Source organism: Parasteatoda tepidariorum, chromosome 2, assembly GCF_043381705.1.
Source record: "Parasteatoda tepidariorum isolate YZ-2023 chromosome 2, CAS_Ptep_4.0, whole genome shotgun sequence".
Lineage (NCBI taxonomy): Eukaryota > Metazoa > Arthropoda > Arachnida > Araneae > Theridiidae > Parasteatoda > Parasteatoda tepidariorum.
The window spans coordinates 67,992,871-68,003,100 of record NC_092205.1 but is presented as its reverse complement, the minus strand read 5'-3'; the positions used below and the strand labels follow the sequence as shown (position 1 = coordinate 68,003,100).

Below are 10,230 nucleotides of genomic sequence, written 5' to 3'. Positions count from 1 at the left end.
GAATAATTGACTATTTTATTACTCCAGATTTTTATTTAATTTACAAGAATAGTTTCTATTTTGAAATTTTTTTAATCGAAATATGTATGTAATTAACTGAAATAATTGTGTGTATGTAAATTTTTCTTCCTCTTTCTTTAAAGAAGGACGAAGTATTTTGTTCTCGTTATTTGAATTTTTCTAGTCTTAAACGAGGATAAAATTTTAACTTAATTCAACAAGCAACTTTTAAAAATATCCATGAGCGCGAAGATTCGTTTATGACTTTTGCGAGTGCTGTATTGAGGCGAGCGTAGGGTTGCCTCTGAGTGAGGGTTACTAGATAAGGCGGTGAAACAGTTGACAAATAAAACCGCGGCGAGTGGAGGTGCCCGGGAGTCGACAATGTGTAAAGTCGCGACCCGCTCAACCAACTACCACTGCTCAACTAAAGTTGAGGACCGCTGACCTAGAACAGATCATTCCTAAAACTTAAGTAGTAAAATTGTTCTATCTCTCTCAATTTTATATAATACTGACAATAAATTATACTCACCGCGAAATTTCTCCTTCGTTTGTGTATTTCAAGATAGAATTACAGAAAAATTGCTTGTGCGAAACACTCCAACACAAACAAAATAGGGTTAAAGTTATGAATCTATTATTCAAAATTTTTACTTTTTCTTACTTGATTTTCGAAAACAACGCTGGAGAAACGAGAAATGTCGGAATTCGAATGAAACAAACACCTCTACAGGGTCAATGGCTGGTCAGTGAAAGTACTTATTCCAAAACAAATATCACTGCATTTCTCAACAGCACTGGTTTTAAACATTATCAGTGTATCTTTAATCTCGATATCATAACATCTTCAAAAACTCTACAAGTGTCAATTATCTGAAGGAAAAAAAGTTTTTTTCTTTTTTGAGACGTATGATGTTGATTGTAATTGAATTGATTGATTACTGATTGAAGAAAAGAAATTTCAGATTTTATCTAGGATTTTTTTTTTGAAGTAGATGAGAAAGTACTGTTTTAAAAATAGTTCTTTAAAATCTATTCTTAAAAAACATAGCGATTTTTTCGCAATGAGGCCCGATGGAAATTTTATTATTAATTTCGTATCTTTATTCGTAACTAACAAATTAATATAATACATTCTAAAAGGTTCCAGATAGCATTTATACCCAAGACATAAGCCTAATATCCTACCTGAATTTAAGCTGATTTAAGATTTAAGTTACTATCTATGTTATTGCGACCCATTTTAACAGGAAAAAATATACATACAATCTTTTAACTCGTTGGAAAAGGCATCACTTTCGATTTTTGCTTCTACGCAATTGAATTTTATTTATTTTTTTTAATAGGAAGTCAATAGTTAGCCATAAATAAAAAGGTTTATTGCATAGATTTAAATATTTACATTAAATTATATGATTTAATTATATATACGCGTTTCTGTACGCCTAAATAAACCTAATGCTATTTATTTATCTTCCGCTATCTAAAAAATCAAATTACTACAATCATGCAAATAACACATTGGTTAGTAAAAAAATCATCAACCGCTTTAAAAACTATAATACAAATAATCAAACTATATATAAAAAAAAAGGAGCAATACACTCTTAAGGAAATTAACATGCCATTTATTTATTTTTCTACATCTAAAGATTAAAGTCAATAAATACATTTAAGCAATGTTGGTAGGTACTTTGTCTACGTCGTTCAAGTGTGGCACATTGGGCTATTGGCGACTGTCTGGGAAACATTCGTGAGGATGATCCGAAGATATGTCATCACAATTTTGATCCTCTGTAATTGATGGCTCCCCTTCTTTGTCGGGCGCAAAGTCGAGTACTTTACGGTAGAACAAGGATCGATACCGAGCACCCTCTGTTACTATGCAGGCTGATCAAAGTCATCACCCGCCTGCTTACTGACCGCAGCCATTGATGCTTAGCTTTGGTGTTCTACTGGGAACCGTGTCCTTACGATCAGCCCACTGCTGGAGACATTTAAATTCAATTCTTGGCATGAAAATACCATACGGGCCACTCTAAAAGTTGCAATCATGCAACCTTTAAAGCGGCCCGTTTGGTGTTTTTTCCAACAAATTTAAAATTTAATAATTATCGAACGATATTTTTTTTTATTCTATTGTACTCGAATGCTACACTTTTCTACTCATCTTCATAATTTTAAATTTCTAATTCTTTTATTTTTTTTTTTTTTTTTTTTCCGCTGCAAACGAAATGTAACGTTAAATTGAACACCCAAAATAGCGTCGGCGACTTCTACAAACGTTAAATTTGGAGAGAAAGAATTCAATTAATTAAAAGGTGAAACGCGTTTTACGAGGAAAGGATTGACACAGCACGAAGTTGAAAAATAGTAACTCCTCATGCAACTAATTGGAATAACAAAAATAAATTATGCATTTGAAAGAAATCTAATAAATAAACGCTAAGCAGGATTTGGTTAGACAAATCTTTATCTTCAGAAAAACATAGCTGACACGGTCGCCTGATAAGCGTAAGAATTATAAGTTTGGAACAGACGAGTTTAAAGTAATAAATATATATTTAAGTTATAGTTCAATGTAGATTTATAAACATTAAATATAAGGACGATTTAAAAATAAGAAAAGATAAAAATTTGAGTTAGTATTGACCCTTCCAATGAGTCCACAATCATAGTAATTCCAAACTAGGCTTTGCACCTGTTAGATTATAAGATTCACCTAGTCCCATTCTAAAGATAGATAATAACGGCGCCGAATGATAGGAGTATTCGAATTGACAACCTGTGCAATTTTCGAAATTCTTCAGCAACAGTTATAGTGATTAACGGTCTGTAGGGTACAAATCTACCTTAGGAAGTTAAAACTATTCAAAAGTGATATTATTTAAGAAAAGGTAGATTACAACGGCGCCGAATGATAAAGGATCTCATTCCATTAAGAGCACTGCTTCTCAGCCACTGGTCAAATTATTTTTCATTGTTAGAGAGTATGTGAATGATCAGAAACAAACTGATAAAAAAAATTCTGTAAGTGCCACTATTTTGTATGCGTAAGAGTTACGCCAAAAGCTCAAATTCCTAACCTTGCCAGTTGGCAATAAAACACAGAAATATTGTAGCGATCCTTCAAATAAATAGGGTTTTTTTTTCCGTTGTTGAACAATCAACCTAATTTTGAGTTTACGACTACCTATGTTCAATTCCGTAACCTCGTAATTTTGAATCCAATCCAGAAGACCGGGGAATTCCTAGATCAAGTAATGGGAGAAAGTTGCTTTTGAGGATGCCTTTTTGATGAAACTAACCTGCATTTGCGTTATATCGAAAAGGAAATCACGAAAACCACCCACGATTAGTCTGACGGCAAGGGAACTATAACTCATAATCCGTCTACTACTTAGAATATTTTACGTCAGCACTGTGGTCTGTGCAAGTAGAGTGTAGAATTCGAATCGAATAGCCATCACTGGGATTCAAACCTGGGTCATCTCATTGGAAGGCGTGTGCCCTATCCCCAAAGTCACTATAGCTCTGAATAAATAGTGTTGAAGAACGCTACTCCAGAGCTTATTAAAATATACTGTATTTCGACAATGAGAATTAAAGCAAACGTAGTCAAATTTATTATTTACTTGAAAGCAGAGAAATTATTCAAGAAAACTTGCACTTCTCTTAGCCCTTTTACGCAGATGAGACACCAGTATTCCTTTGATATATTTTTTTTCTTACATTCTAATTACAAGGGAAAATATACTTTAGTATTTTTCAATTAAAAAAAAAAGTTTAACAGTTTCTAAAAAAAGCTGTTAGATTATCGGAATTTTATTTGTACTAAAATATAAACTCCGAAAAAAGTAGTTAGAAAAAAAAATTTCATTCATATTCAAAAAATTATCTGTAAAGATTTTGTAAATTAAAGAAATTTCAATAATGAATAACTATTTCTCTTAGATCTAAATAACTGCAAATTAGTGCAAATATGAGAAATTATTATTTATAGAAATGAGCAATGTTTACCTTTAACGCAGAAAAAAACACTGGTGTTTCATCCGGTATTTCATAATCATAAACTATTAAAATACCATCTATAATAATTTTCATTTATTTCGTCCTAAATGCAAAATAATGAAAAAATTATAAAAAAATATGTTTGCAAAAATTCTGAGACAAATAGTTAATTTTCCACTAAAACCGCATTTGTAACAGGGTTCAAATGTTAAAAAGTGGATGAACAGTATTAATCTATTCTTAAAGAATTCTAAAGTGTGAAATAGTTTCCTTTAAATTATTTGCGTTGTATGAGCAACTATTAAATGGACTCATAAAGTATATACCCTGACCGATCTTTCCTCTTGTAAAAATCGAGATACAAAATACATGCACTTATTTTTTTAAGAATTTAGTAGCCCAGTGAACTTGGTCAACTAGCATTTACATAATTTATATTCGTGGAAAATTCAAAAATTTAGTATGCATTCTTAATATATACACAATTTTTTATTCGTTTGTGTCGAGTATAGATTATTAAAAATTGTTTATTTTATAAAATTATTAGAATGTAAAAAATTAAAAATATTAAAAAAAAAATTCTGAGATATGGATGTTAGAGAAGAAGAAGAAAACTACATAATTTTAAATTTAATAATATATATATATATAAATTAATCACTATAAATTAATTCAAAAAGGCTAATTTTTTTTTTTTAAGATTTTCCAAGCTATCAAACAAAACATTGAAAATAAACCGAGAATTTACTTTTATTAAAATAAAATGAAGTTATGTGGTTAATAATAATTTATTCAATTATGATATAAATAGGTTTTTTAAAGGAAATAGCTATTCTTTTAACAGTCTTCCAAGAAATTAAACTTAATCAGAGGAAATAAAGTGACGATTTACTTTTTTTGGAATAATACGAAAATTCGTGATTAAATCATATGCTATCAATTAGACAATCATAAAGTTAATTGATCTGCATTTATAAACTGTAAAATTCACCAAAATTCAAAATAAAATTATAATTTACTTTTTATTGGAAACAATGACATAAAATAAATCGTGGAACTTTCAAAATCGAAAAAAAACAAGCTTCAATTTAAAGTTAAATCATGTATATTTCCAAGCTGTCAATTACTCAAGATAGCAGATCAAGAAAAGATTATCTTATAACATTTTTTTTTTAAAAATTCATCTAAAGAATTATTTATATCACGTTGTTAAAATATAAACAAAATTAACTTACCTTTCCTTAAATTCTTTCGAATGTATGTATCTTTGATGTTCACCTATTGAGCAAGAGGGGATGTAGGATCGAATGCATGCCCGACATAAGTCTACTTCTTTGATCTGACCCTGACCTTTCGTTCCCTTCTTTTCTGAGATCTACTCCCTTATAAGAGCCTCCTTTTTTTCGTTATCGCCAATCTCAGAAAGTTTACCAGTACCATTCGCTTATCGCATACACTTTTCCCCCCTTCATGCTAAAGTTCACATGACCAACCCACAGATATAATATTGTTTACTGATGCCCTTTTTTTCTTCCTAAAATCGATCGATTATTCAATAATTAAAATTAGTTATTTTATGATCGATATTACATCTCTTTTTTTCTCAATTATTAAAAGTTTCTGTTGCCCTTAACCGATGTTTCAGAAAATTTTCACCGACAGTGACTTCTCACTGTCATACCTCAAAAATTTTTATATGAAACAATATAAAATTTTGCATTTTTTCTTTTTCTTTTTTAGTAATGCTATTGATACAGTCAGTAATTGAATTATTTTATGTCAAAATTGAAGATTGTGCTTTTTTTGCGCAGCGTATTTTAGTTCAGCGAAAACCATTAGCAGAGGATTTTATTTTATTTCTTAAACCGTCGTTGAGCATTCGACCCAATTTTGGATTTACGAATATATGTTCAGTTCCGTAGCCTTGTAATTTTGAACTCAATCCAGAAGACAAGGAAGCTCCTGGATCAAATATAGGGAGAAATTTGCCTTCGTGGAGGACTTTCTGATGGAACTAACCCGCATTTGCGTTACAGGGAGAGGAAAACCACAAAAATCTCTCACACTCAGTCTGACTTCAAAGGAATCCCCATGATCCGATCTACCACAGAGGATACTTTACGTAAGCACTTTGGTCGGTGCGAGCCGGATGTGGAATTCATATCGATCAGCCATTGCTGGGATTCGAATCCGGATCACCTCATTGGAAGGTGAGCGCTCTATCCCCTGAGCTACGACGGCTTTACTACCAGAGAATTAAGATTGTAAAATGATCGTAAAAAAGTCATTAAAATTGCAATAACTTTCGTAAAAATTAGAATTTAAAAGAAGAAAAAAAAAAAAAAACTCCGTGTTGAGTTTTAAAAAAAATATGGCTTTTTCAGCATTCTTGCGGTCTGCAGTGCGGCACGCATGATACTTTTTGCTACAAGTTCAACAGTTGATAGTTGTCGAACTAATAATCAAATGTTAATTGTTTTATCCCCTCAGTACTCACTGTACATTTTTTTACACACCTACCGCAATTTGAAATTTCTAAATCTTATAGTAACTGCGCAGCTAAACAAAGTTCAAAATTGAACACTCAATACTGCAGCGGTCTTGTAAGATTTTTCATTATCGAAAGATAATATTTTCGACAACTAAGTGTAATTAATAATTTATTAAATACAATTAGATGTTTAATTATTAACAATAAAAAAATAAGGACAGTTTGCTCCTGGTGTTTTAAAAATGGAGTTGAACACACAAAGACACCACCACCTTCAATAGCTTAGAATCCAGCTATGCTTAAATCCAGCCCTGCTTCCAGTTGATTTTCCATAGTTAGAACCCTAATTATTTTCCAAAAACTGTGTCACCATATTATCGGATTGAGTAAATTTTTTCCGCCAAGGAGAGATACATCCGAACCAACAGCAGCCATTCCCGTAGTAGTAAACCTTTCTCCAAACTAGATTTTGCATTCTAAAGCTGAAAATTGGAACTACACAACTGTGTAATTTGTTTGTCAAAACTTTATTATCTTGTACACCAAAAAAGTGTTTAACATAAAGCTATCACGTCAACATATCAGAACGATTATGAACTAGGAGTTCCGAAATAAACCCAAAGCAATTGGATGCCCCAAAAAATATGTGAAAGTTTAGGTTTCAATACTGTTTCTTGTGATACAGTAAAAATTTGCTTTCGAAAGTTTAAAGCTGGGATTTCGACATTGAAAATGAATTACATTTAATGAAAAAGGTAGAAAAACCATTACTTCAATGATTATGTAGGAACATTATAAAGGTCAGCAATATTTGTAAGACTGGTTAAGACTAAACAGGATTATTTAAAGGGAAATTTTGAATGACACATCCCTACTCTATCTAGATGTAAATTTCATTTAACAATTTTTTTTCAATGCCCACCACATCTAGCAACTATATATCAACGTGGTACTTAAAGGGCGGTCCTCTTTTTCGTGCGCAACATACAGGTTTATCAACGGTACTCCAACAACAGGAGGAAGATAGATAGAACAGAGAGAAATTACATTCATGCCCGAAGCAGAAATCGAACCCGAGACCTTTCTGACGTGAGGTTTGCTTCCTGACCACCATACTAGCCTGTTGGCATTATTGAACACCCTACTCCAGAAAATAAAGCAATAAGCTAACTTGTATTGATTACTTTGGTTGTTCTTAATTTCTTCAGAAATTAAGAGAGCTAGTGTAATTAATAAAAATTAATATTTATGAGCGATAGTCAAAATAATTGACCACACTTGTTTTGATTAAAATATGAGACACTTTTTTTTCGCTATATAATGATAAAAATTTTATTATCAATCAATATTTATTTGACCCAAAAGATGTTGTTGTTGTAGTTCATTTACGTCGTACTAGAGCTGCACAATGGGCTATTGGCGACGGTCTGGGAAACATCCCTGAGGATGATCCGGAGACATGCCATCACAATTTTGATCCTCTGCGGAGGGGATGGCACCCCCGCTTCGGTAGCCCGACGACCTGCACGCGAAGTCGAGCACTTTACGGTAGCACAGTTTAACGAGGACCAATACCGCACACCCTCGGTCCCTACGCAAACTAATCCAAGTGGTCACCCACCCGCACACTGACCGCAACCAGTGATGCTTGACTTCGGTGATCTGCTGGGAACCGTGTCTTAGCGATCGGTCCACTGCGGGACAGACCCAAAAGAGTTCGACGCACTTAAATATAAATTTTCATTATCGATTACATTTGCATATATTTTATCTTTCTACAACGATGCAGGATTCATTATGAACCTCATTAATAATACATAATTTCTCAAAATAAAGATTTCACTTTTACCCTTTTATTAAGTGTTAGTAACCGTATCTTATATTCCAAGAAATTTAGAAATACCGGGTCCGAAAATCCAGTTATGTAAAATTGAATCATTTATCAAGCCGGTTACGGGTACTATACAAAAATTTTAAATTACTCAACTGGTTTTGGGTACCCGATTAAATTTTGATTTATTACCCGACAGGGTTTTATAACATTTTCGTAAAACATTATAAAAACAGCATAATTTTCTATCGAACTAACATTTTTAAAAATATAATTCTAAGGAAATTTATTGTGCCCTCATAACATGCATGATTTAATTTTTAGTTTATTTTTTTCATGCACCCAGTATTTTATTTCCATCCCCCCCCCCATTTAAACGTTAATATTTTCCACAAAAACCCAAAGGAATTTGTCTTCGAAATATACAATAGTTGTAGCTCTATGTAAGACCATTTTGTTTTATGTTAATTGTAACGAATATTAATCGATTGCAAAATATAATCAATAACATGAGGAATACTAACTGTGAGACACAATAAAAAAAAAAGTAAGTTTACTCGTTGACTAGACTTGTAACAATTCAAACAGGGAACGATTTTTAACATTCATTATAAAGTTTTTTTCCTCAAAAATTTCAATCTCAATGAGCTAAGATTTATAGATAGCAACACGTAATCTCTCTCATTTTTGTACTTACTGTAGATTTCTACTAGAGAATGATATTTATGATATGAAGATTTCGTGTGAGTTTTTGTACTCTCGTGTGAATCTTTTCTCATACTTATAAAATAAATATATCGTGTGAGTGTTTGTTTCGTTCTCTCGTTTTTGTACTTATTGTTGATTTCTACTAGAGAATGATATAATGCTTATGAAATAAAGATTTTGTGAGAGAGAAAAAAAAATTCAACAATAGGTGTTAATATTAAATAATAATAATAATCACGTAAAAGCACCTTTAGGGCTCACACATTCTAGTGAGGGGGGCGATAGGTTTATACTCCCTCAACAATTAGAAATTTTAAAAAGTCTCCCTCGTTATTTCAGACAAAAAAAATTCTTCAGGAAATATGAATTAAAATTTCTCCAAGTAAAAAACAATAAAAGAATAAAAAATAATATAAAACGCTAATACGTACGTATGTATGTATGTATCAATAAAACCGATGATATTTCTTTTCTCGCGCTGGCAACAGTTTTCATTTTTAATTGATTGGATTCGGCGCGCAAGAGCACGTAGTGAGCAACCAGATAACAATAACCAGAGTGAGCATTATCAGGTTGTTCAATTCAAATTCATGCACTAAAACATGACAATATTTTATTTAAACTTTTTATTAAACTTATAAACTTATAACTTTTATAAAATTTATTAAACTTTTTATTTTATTTAATTAATTAATTGAAGTGAGAATACTTTAAAAGGCCGCTGTTGAATTGATATTTTTTCTACAGGGAGCTCCCCAAACGTCTAAAAAACGTTTAAGTGTTTGTATTGAATGCATTGAATTTTTTTATATTTCGCGTTTATTTATGCATTGAATTTTCACGCTTTAAAATGCAGAATATTAGTGAAGCAATATTTGATAATTTATTTTGCTAATATGTTTCTTATTTAGCTAATGTTTTGATTTTTTCACCATGTACAATCTAAATAGCTAATATACTTTTTTAAAAGCCAATAAGAACATTGGTAGAANCTTATTCCCACACATCAAAAATAAATTACGTGGACAACGATTTTCGACCCCCGAAGAAGCGGTTGATGCATTCAAAACGCATGTTTTGGAGTTACCTCAATCGGACTGGAAAAAGTGCTTTGAAAATTGGTTCAAACGCATGCAAAAGTGTATTGATCATCATGGAGAATATTTTGAAAAGCAATAAAACCAAT

The 10,230-nt window shown here is 31.6% G+C and overlaps 1 protein-coding gene across 2 annotated transcripts in view; it reads right to left on the bottom strand.

Annotated features, from left to right (window-relative positions):
- The window catches only part of LOC107437456 (cytochrome P450 302a1, mitochondrial), a 33,472-nt gene extending 28,047 nt beyond the window's left edge, over window positions 1-5,425 (bottom strand). The window contains exon 1 of one of the 2 annotated variants that reach the window (XM_043057072.2): window positions 5,250-5,425. The gene's annotated coding sequence lies outside the window, so the exon portion shown is untranslated. The remainder of the gene's footprint in view (window positions 1-5,249) is intronic. The other variant, XM_043057079.2, reaches the window with a different exon arrangement.
- Window positions 5,426-10,230: the final 4,805 nt, after the last annotated feature.